Here is a 10418-nt window from a genome sequence, read left to right on the forward strand (position 1 = left end):
TTAAAAGTGCTCTTAACGGAGATGTCAAGAAGTAGATACATGACTATCTTAAAAGAAGACTCAGCCTAAACTCATTTTTTATGGCCCAGCTATAAACCTCTCAAAATAAAGTTGAGAAGCTTGATAGACTTCCACCAAGCAGTGTAAGCAGTTCTGCTGCCTCTACTTAAGTGCACATCTAAAACTTATACACAAAAATCAATATTTCATTCTTATGAACTGATAAACTTTCTAGACCAAATAAATTTGGCATTTGCAAATCAATAAATTAAATGTATTTATCAATTTTATATATAAAATTTTTCTGCGTACTCCAAGCTGTGTATGTGTGCGAATCAGCAACATTAATAAATAAATCATTGTGAGTGGAATGAACCAATTAGTCTCCAACAGCTATAAACTGACTATTTCTATATATAGCAATATGTTCTATACAACAATGGTTGAATTATAATTTGCTGTCATCTTTTTTGCAAGTAATTTACGGGCTGTTTTCTGCCAGCCCCAGTGAGAAACCCTGCAGAATTTAATACAAATAGTTATGTGTGTACATGTTGGGGAGGGTGTGTGTGTCTTCTTAAGGATGTGCAATTTAATCTAATAGAAACTTATAACCCTGACACAGAATTATGCATGTAAATCAGAAAAGGAAAGGTGTACAGGTAGGAAATACCTTCAATCAATTGTTTCATGTCTTCATGGTTGAAATACTGCTGAGTTCCCAAAACAGAGAGTCTTTTTTTCCCCTGTCCCTCATGCTTAGAAGGTGTAAGTTGCTGAGGAAATCCTTATCTGTCAGCTGTCCACATTGTTATGAAGTGGAAAGTCCTACCTTCATCAAAGAAGGTGAAAACACTAGAAATGTTTGCTCCTTGTTTATGCCAGGATTTCTCTGAAAAGATTCCAGTCTTCTTGAGAGTACACTCCGTTTTCAAGTGAGTTTGCTTTCTCCAGAGGGCTGGAGCAGCCACAGGTTTGAAAGCGGAGATTCAGATCATCTCTTCTGCTTAAACAATGATCCTGTTAATTTAGGTTCCAAGCAAAGACATCCAGATCCAGGGACAGACATCCATATTTGAAGAACTTAAACGTATTAAGATGAAAGTTAACACTACATGTTATTTAAGTTGGTAGTTGTCAACTGGGACAAGTTTCCTGCTAACACAAGACTGGATTTTTTCTGTCTTATCCATAGAATGCAACTAATACCTGAAGTACACAGGAGAGTTTTCAGGACTATATTATATTTCCCTCTCTCTCCCTGAGAGACTTGAGAAACTGGCTGCGAGAAAAATCCCTGACAATTAAACAAGATAATCATTGGTCTGCTTTTTCATTTACTAGTAATTTCTTGAAAGGTCTCTGTGACTTGAAATACTTAATGGTTTTATTAATATCATCTGTAATTACAGTACTTGTATCTACTGCTGACATATTTTAAGTTTAATCCTTAGCAATGAGCTGTCCCCCTATGAATGTCTCCCTCTTAGTTCTGTTCTGTGACTGTATTTTTTCAGATGCTAAAATCCCTCATTTTATTTTTCTTAAATAATGTGTTAGATAAGCAGTTCTTATATTATTTTTATTGGAAATTATATGGGTCAGGGTGAAGTATAATAATGAATCTTATTATGGGCTATGGTCAGAGCTTATCAGTTGAAAATAATTTTGTCTTTCATCTCAGTGTTGCCAGCTCACGCCAGCTTTCCAGAGGAGACTCTCAGAAGCTGAGGGTCGGACAGGGTGCTGAAACGGGAAAGCGGAAGGAAACGAATGAGCACAAGGGCTGCCTGTAAATGATAAAGGTAAAAGAGAGGGTGCGTGCAAAGTCTGAACAGCAATGTCAGATTTGTAAACCTGAAGAAAAGGGTATGTTAATTCCAGAGGGTGCAGAGAACACCAAGAAAAGGTTAGACTCATGATGGATAAAGCTAGAGAGGTCTGCAGGCTCAAATAAAACCTCAGATGAGGAGCCATAATTACTGATGTCAATAAAATTAAGACAAAATTTCCTGGTGAGATTTTTTTACTCATGGCAGGCTGTAATTTTAGAAAGAAAAAAAAATTCTTTTCCGTACCTGCTCCCAGTCAAGTCCTAGGACAAACAGGGTCAGATAATGACAAAAAAAAAAATTAATAACTGCACATATGTTTCAAAAAATGCACAAAGATGTGTTTAGCTACTGACTAAACATTTGGTCAGTTCTTACTCTGCTAGATGTGATCTGCTCATTCCTACATCAGGGACATTTGACACAGCAGGTTATGGGCTAGTTTAGAGCAAGTATAAGCAAACCTTAAAATCCTTCTAAAACTGTAAAATACACATACACTTTAATCATGCTGTAAAATTCCTACTGCCCACGCAACACAAATCCTTTCTGTCTGCACAATTGGACCATCATGATCATGGCAAACCTTGCAAAATGAACACTGAGAACCATATAGCATTTTCACCTGTTGCTAATTCAATAAATACTTGGATTAAAAATGTTCTGATCCTTTCTTTCTAAGGTCACTCATCTGCAGTTGGAAGCAGAGGAGGAGTTAGACTACTGCTACAGGTATATTTTCAAAACACAGCAGAGAGATTTAGCCACTTAATTCCTATTATAGGTAAAACATTTGAAAGGTCTGGTGACCTTTAGGATAAAATACATGGGTTAAAGTGTAACTTCATTTTTTTCTAAAGACTTCTGTCCTGGTTTCAGCTGGGATAGAGTTAAATTTCTCCGTAGTAGCTAGTATGGGGCTATGTTTTGGATTTTTGCTGGAAACAGCAGTGATAATGTGGAGATGTTTTAGTTGTTGCTAAGTAGCACTTACACTGGTCAAGGACTTTTTCAGCTCCCCAAGCTCTGCCAGGTGCACAAGAAGCTGGGAGGGGACACAGCCGGGACAGCTGACCCAAACTGACCAATGGGATATTCCATACCATATGATGTCATGCTCAGTGTATAAAGCTGGGGAAGAAGAAGGAAGGGGGGACATTGGGAGTGATGGCATTTGTCTTCCCAAGTAACCATTGCACGTGATGGAGCCCTGCTTTCCTGGAGACGGCTGAACACCTGCCTGCCGATGGGAAGTAGTGAATTAATTCCTTGTTTTGCTTTGCTTCTATGCGCAGCTTTTGCTTTACCTATTAAACTGTCTTTATCTCAAACCATGAGTTACCTCACTTTTTACTCTTCCGGTTCTCTCCCCTGTCCCACCAGGAGGGAGTGAGCGAGCGACTGCGTGGTGCTTGGTTGCTGACTGGGGCTAAGCCACAACAACTTCTCAATAATTTATCAGGAAATTGGCTTTAGAAACTCATAGTGAATAGAGATGTGATCAGCATCATCAGACATGTTCAGGCTGAGAAAGTGTCTTTGGCAGTTTGGAAAACTAAAAGCATTGCATGAAAACTATATCACAGTCCTGTCTGTCAGATCCTGTTAGAAAAGCATTTTAACTTTTCCTTAGAATTTCGTTGTCCTTCACAAATCCAAGAATTAATTCACCATGTAACTCTTCCACTGAACAGTTTTCAGATCTAAGCATATAAGTACTCAGTACTTATGGAGAAACTTAACATTGAGTCAAATGCTGGCTTGACCTTATGCTCTCTGATCATGTGCTATTGACCTCTCATAAGCTTGGTCAGCAACACCAATGAGCTCCAGAAGCTCAGTAATACACTACAGGACATCCATGCCACTGTGCAAAGTCTGAAATGCACAGCGGCCAACGAACTGCCCCGGTGTCTGTGTCCACTTCCCTTTATCTTCATAAGCCAGTGTTTAGAGTTTTCCAGAGCAAAAGCCAAGGTGCACTCTTGACTCCTGTATGTGTGACAGGTACACTCCAGTATTCATGTGACTTATTACATTAACAGATCTGCCAATGAAAACTCTCTGTGTTATGGAAATGACACAAGATCAGCTCATTACATACAGCATGGAAGAATCCTCCCATCTAAACAGGGCTGCATAAAATGTAGGTGTCTACTCCTCCTTTTATTCCCTATATATCCAAGAGCCCTTACCGTGGGCTCATCCCACTTTCTTCAGGATCACTAAAGTCACCCTTTCTAGGTGCTTACCTCTCCCCACTGAGCTTAGGAGGTGCCTACATGGCAGCTCGAGCTACATTTTAGAGTTCAAAGCAGATCAGCCGTGTAAAATACATATTGCTATATTTTGGACATCTGGAAATTTATGAAACTCAAAACTGGAATCACTACAACTAAGCCAATTCATCACAATAGAGGTACTACTCCTGCTTAAAGCACAGAAGAGGAAAGTAAGATGGAAATTACAGCAGATCCTTATTTTCAGCTATTTATAAGCAGATGCCTATTAAATGCCTACTGTGACTGAAGTCAAAAGAAGGCTGACATCTCAAATACATGTAGTTTTAGCTCCAGTGCTTTACAAGAGTTGTCTAGATTTATTCACCAAAATATTTTGTGAATAATATATGATTACAAGTATAATTTTAAGCACCTCATGACCAATTTAGGAAACGAAAATTGTTACATATTATTCACTCAGCTCAAATGCTAATTCAGTTATGTTCTTACATAGGTTTGCACATAGTACCAGATTCATGTCTTGCTTTTAATTTTTGCATTTTTCTTCTTTGTCCCCATGCAGATAGAGTCATCATCAGATTGGTTGACTTTCAGTGCTAGTTTGCTCTTAGCTGGTTTTAAATAGTCAGTCTGTATGTCACATAAACATTCAGTACAGTATCTGTTTTTCATAAACATTAGCTGCTAGAAATGAATGAAAGATGCAGCAGTGGAACATTTCAAAAGGTTTTGTCAAAGAGATGTGTGGGATTATCCTTGATGCAAGTTCAAAAATATCCATAGTAACAAGTGTAGATAAAATGATTACCACAGAAAGAAAATGACAGGCCAAAAAAGAGAGCCTTCAGAGGCTCTTTTTTTTGATTAGATGTAATTACTACAGAGAATTCTATTATTCGGATCATGGCCTTTACTCTCTGACAAACCATTAAAGCATCTGCTACAAATCCTGAGCAAAGGATGTGCCAGAGAATGATAGTCATAGGTAGACCTAATGTGATGATACATCATGGTCGTCTTCCATGAATTGTCAGTGCACAAGAAATCTATGGCCCAAACAACACTGCAAACTCAACCCAAGTTGGTCAACTCTGTACTCTTCCTGATCTATTTCAGACCCCAGGGAATAAAGGGAAATGAAGACCTGCTACGAAGTCTCGCAGCCTTCACTGGGGAATGGATTATTTTAGAAAATGAAAAGGCACAGGCATGCCTCAGGGGAGCAAAAGTCCTGGGAGCGAGCTTACCCTCTGGCAGAGGAAGCTGGGGAAAGCTCCTGGGCTGCAGCCAACAAGAGGAATGTGTTAAGAGGGGCACCTGCACTGTTCCACTTGCATGGGAAAAGGCTTTAAAGGCTGAGCCTGTCCCAGCTGAGAAAAACAGAGCATGAAGATAACCAAGCAGTCTATGAAAGCAAATTGCCCTTCTAAAGAAAGATGGCTCATTTTAACCCTCTTTCGTTAATGTGAGCTGCTGTGCTTAAACGAGCATGAAGACACAGTCTAAGGGAAGGACAGCTCTCACATCCACATAAATTCCCATGGTGGAGGATGCATGCAGTCAGGGCTGGTTGCCATAAAGTCTGTGTTTTATGGGAGAGGCTGTTCTTTCCATACAGACTTTCTACTGCATGGACCCATTCAATCCCATTTTCTGATCTGAAAATATTACTTTGAAAGCTAAATAGCTAGAGGTTTTACCTTTAATTGTGACATTGGCGTATATAAAAAAGCCATTTAAGCAACCTACAGAGCTGCTTATAAACTGAGTACAGCTGTAGTAGATAGCACTGATGCCAAGGTGGGGAGGACCTTCATATACTGTACAGGGGATTCATTATGCCTGTCTTGGAAGAACAGAAACAGTGGTTGGATATGGCAGTTAGCTATAGATATCATCAAAGCATAAGCTGCCAAGCCATTACAGTTAGTGCCTGAAGATTAAAATTTCTCAGGTAGCTCCCATTAGGACCCAATAATTCACTGGAATATGCTCAGAGCATATATTGCACTACATGAGCTGGCTATATCTCTCCAAATAAGGACATAAACTGCTGGAGATGTAACAGAGGAGGTGCGGGGCATTCATTGCTCTTTCCCATTGCAGTTCTTAAAACAGTTGTTTGACAGTCCTGTGCCATTTGTTCTGGCTTGTAGCTGCCCAATTCCACACAATAAACCTAGGGATTATATTAGCTGTCTTGGTTTTCCAAAGATCTCAGAGTAGTGATATTTTTAAGAAAATAAACTGAAGATCTTTGTTTTAAAATAGGTAAGCAGGATAATTTCCAGGCTGCTAATGCAAAGACATGTAAGCACGATGATGATTTCTGCAATGAGGTTCAAGCAATAGGTGTGCAGCAGGGTGAATGTAATCATAGGATCATGGAATCATTCAGGTTGGAAAAGACCTCTAAGATCACCAAGTCTAACTGTCCACCCAACACCACCATGCCCCGAAGTGCCATGTCTACACGTCTTTTGAACACCTCCAGGGGTCGTGACTCTACCACCCCTCTGGGCAGCCTGTTCCAATGCCTGACCACTCTTTCAGTAAAGATATTTTTCCTAATATCCAATCTAAACTTCTCCTGATGCAACTTGAGGCCATTTCCTCTCATCGTATCACTAGTTACTTGGGAGAAAAGTCCAACCCCCGTGTCACTACAACCTCCTTTCAGGTAGTTGCAGAGAGTGATAAGGCCTCCCCTCATCTTCCTACTCTCCAGGCTAAACAACCCCAGTTCCCTCAGTAGCTTTTCATAAGACCTGCTCTCCAGACCCTTCACCAGCTTTGTTTCCCTTCTCTGGACACACTCCAGCACCTCAGTGTAGTACTTCTTGTAGTGAGGGGCCCAAAATGGAACACAATATTCAAGGTGCACCTCACCAGTGCTGAGTACAGGGGCACAATCACCTCCCTGCTCCTGCTGGCCACGCCATTCCTGATACAAGCCAGGATGCTGTTGGCCTTCTTGGCCACCTGAGCACACTGCTGGCTCATGTTCAGCCAGCTGTCAACCAACATCCCCAGGTCCTTTTCCAATGGGCATCTCTCCAGCCACTCTTCCCCAAGCCTGTAGCGCTGCGACCAAAGTGCAGGACCCAGCACTTGGCCTTGCTAAACCTCATGCAATTGATCTCAGCCCATCGATCCAGCCTGTCCAGATCCCTCTGCAGAACCTTCCTACCCTCAAGCAGATCAACACTCCCACCCAACTTGGTGTCATCTGCAAACTTACTGCAGGTGCACTTGATCCCCTGGTCCAGATCATTGATAAAGATATTAAACAAGACTGGCCCCAAAACTGAGCCCTGGGAAACCCCACTCGTGACCGGCCACCAACTGGATTTAGCTCCATTCACCACAACTCTCTGGGCTCGGCCATCCAGCCAGTTTTTTACCCAGCAAAGAGTACACCTGTCTAAGCCACGAGCCTCCAGGTTCTCTGGGAGGATGCTGTGGGAGACAGTATCAAAGGCTTTACTAAAGTCCAGGTAGATAAATTTCCATGAAATTACACTTGTGACTCTAGAAAATGTAAGTAGTCACAAACTTCACTGTTCACAATATATGTGTGTATCTGTCTGTCTGTCTGTCTGTCTATCTATCTATCTATATCTATTCAAAGATATATCTGTGCATCAGCTGAGGAAGATTTCTGTCCTCACCTTGATCTCATATTTTGAATGACCCAATCACCAAAGTGCATCCCCAGTCATCTGCCTAAATCTACACTTGTCACACATTGGGAGGAATTGACATTTTAACCATATTATGGATGTCCAAACATGATGGGGAGGAATTATATACTCCAGTATATAAGTGCTCTGTAGTTCTTGGAAAGCTCCAAGCTCCTACATTGTTTTGCTTGCATGGTGGCAGTTGGGTCTGCTTTTGTTGCCACTATAGATGTGCAAAACAGACTTGCTCAGAACCTAGAAATGCTTGAAATCTAAGACCAGACCCAAATTTTGCAGTGCTAGTTCAGTTCTATTCTTACCATCTTGATTCATCTTAACTATATGAGATCTCTGCCCTTCTTGAAGAGTCCCACAGGACATCATGCTTTCCACCTGAGCAGCCTTTCAACAGAGACGTCCTCTGGTGCCACCTCTTACTTCCCAGTGTAAGTTGTCATAATGCAAAAGTATGGACTATTTTAGAACCATGCTTAAAATATAAAATGCCGGCTTCTTTCACTTTGAGGCCCCAAGGCTTTTTTAAAATCAAGCTACTGCTGCCAGAAATAAGATTCTGCAATTAAATCTGTGATTTTGTGAATCATTCAGAGTTTCATGTTTTATGTTTCTGCACTATACTAGGCTTCCCAGTTGGGCATGTGTACATGTGCATTTGATGACATCTAATATACGCATAGAGCTAATATAAAATTTGGACAATGGTAACTGATCACATGCAGAATCTGATTAGCTCCTTTCCTTATGCTAAGCTCCACATATCTTAATGAATATCTGCATCAGTTCAACTCCTGGATCAGAGTGATGCACACATCATATATATCTGTGGGTAAGTACAAATATACACTTTTCTATGACTCAACAATAAATCAGCTAATATGTGATAGCTAAAATAGTATTGGTTTATATAAGTTGCCAGATGAACAGAATGTTTTCCATTGCTTTTTTAATTTCATTTCCAGTCTTAATTAAACATAGATGAATCAATTTAATCCGTATTATGTCAGGGATTTGAAGTGTTTTAGCAATCCTGTTGTTTTCTAGTCTGTGTTTGAGGGTATTTGTGCTAAAGGACAGGAAAAGCTCACATTAGTACTAATTTATTATAAGGAAATTTTGCTGTTCACTGTCATTAAACAATATGTACAAGGAGCCCTAGAATTAAGAATTCTTATTTAAAAGGAGGAAAACTAGCTTAATTTGTTCTCGGAAGAGTCTTATTGATTTTCCTCCTACTTCTAGGTATTCATTTGAGGGGGTTGCTTATGTACAGACACTTCAGGTGAGCTCTGAACATACCGCTTAAAGCAGAGCAAAGGATCTTCCTTAGATTCTGCAAAAGAATGAAGAATTAAGTGACAGCCTTCTGGTATGATAACCAAAGCTGTATTGAATTTAAGGGAAATGATAGATTTTATCACCTTATGCAAAGTCTGCTGATAAGCATCTGTTTTTCACTGTCATACCGATTACTGATGGTCCAAACATATTAGGCTTTTCAGTCTCTGTTCACAGAATTAAAGCAGCACAGCAGAAGGAAGAAAAAAGAGCACTAAAATTATTTTCTACTGTTTTGCTGAAATGCTATATGAATTCTTATATCTTATGGGCAGATGGAATAATTCAAAGGTCTTATTTTGTAAGGGTATCTCATTATGCCATTGCTTATGAAAACTCCTTACTTTTCACAACTAGTCAGCAAAGAAAGATTTTGTGTGATGAACTACTGAGGATGACTCCCAAGCAGCAGAAGAAGATACAAATTTAAACACGTCACACAGGTAACGTCTTCATGGTACTTCTGATTTTCTTTCATAGTTTCAGATGTCATATGTGAACTGAACTTTCAAGGCAGGCACTTTTAACTTTTTTTTTTTAAATCTAACGCATATAAATGCACTGAAAGTTAAAATTAACAATCCATGGCTTTTTTAAGTAAGAAACTCTGTTCAAGGAAAGGCCAACAAGTTATTTCAAGAGCTGCCCAAAAGATCCCACACATCTTCTTTGAGTATTTTATCAAATATATCACACCATTTTCTCATTTCTTGATTACAAAAAAATGATGACTGACTGCCCATGACCATCTGAAAATCTTCATTTGTCTCTTTCAAGGTCATGGTTAACTTTCAGGTTTCTCTAATTTCCAGCAGATATTCTGCTTCAGCAGGAACCTTCCTGCTCAGGTGACCAAGACATGATGAACAATACACCCGAATACAGCTGACTGAAGCATGGATTCCCAAAATATGAAAATTAATAACCCAAAGACAAAGAGGAGCCTAGGAAAGTACACTGCAGGTCAGAAAGAGCACTGACACCCCATAGCAGTGACAAGTTTCTCTTCTAGAAAAGGATCCTCGCACAAATAGATATTGTCCCTCCCCTTCCATTATTTCAGCTCTAAAGCCTGATTTTATTCCATTTTCCTGATCTCAATGTCCCTCTCTTCTATTCTAAACTCTGAACCTTCTCTCCATTGTTATTTCTGATTCTATTACTCTATTAGATTTTGCTGTATCTTTTCATTCTCTTTACTTTTCCACCAAAATAGTATAACACCAGACACACGGCCTCTCAAGGATTAAACTGTTTATCTCCTCTAGGGAAGTATTCTTGGCTGTAGCAACTGAGCAGGTGAT

Source organism: Phalacrocorax aristotelis, chromosome 2 (assembly GCF_949628215.1).
Source record: "Phalacrocorax aristotelis chromosome 2, bGulAri2.1, whole genome shotgun sequence".
Taxonomy (NCBI): domain Eukaryota; kingdom Metazoa; phylum Chordata; class Aves; order Suliformes; family Phalacrocoracidae; genus Phalacrocorax; species Phalacrocorax aristotelis.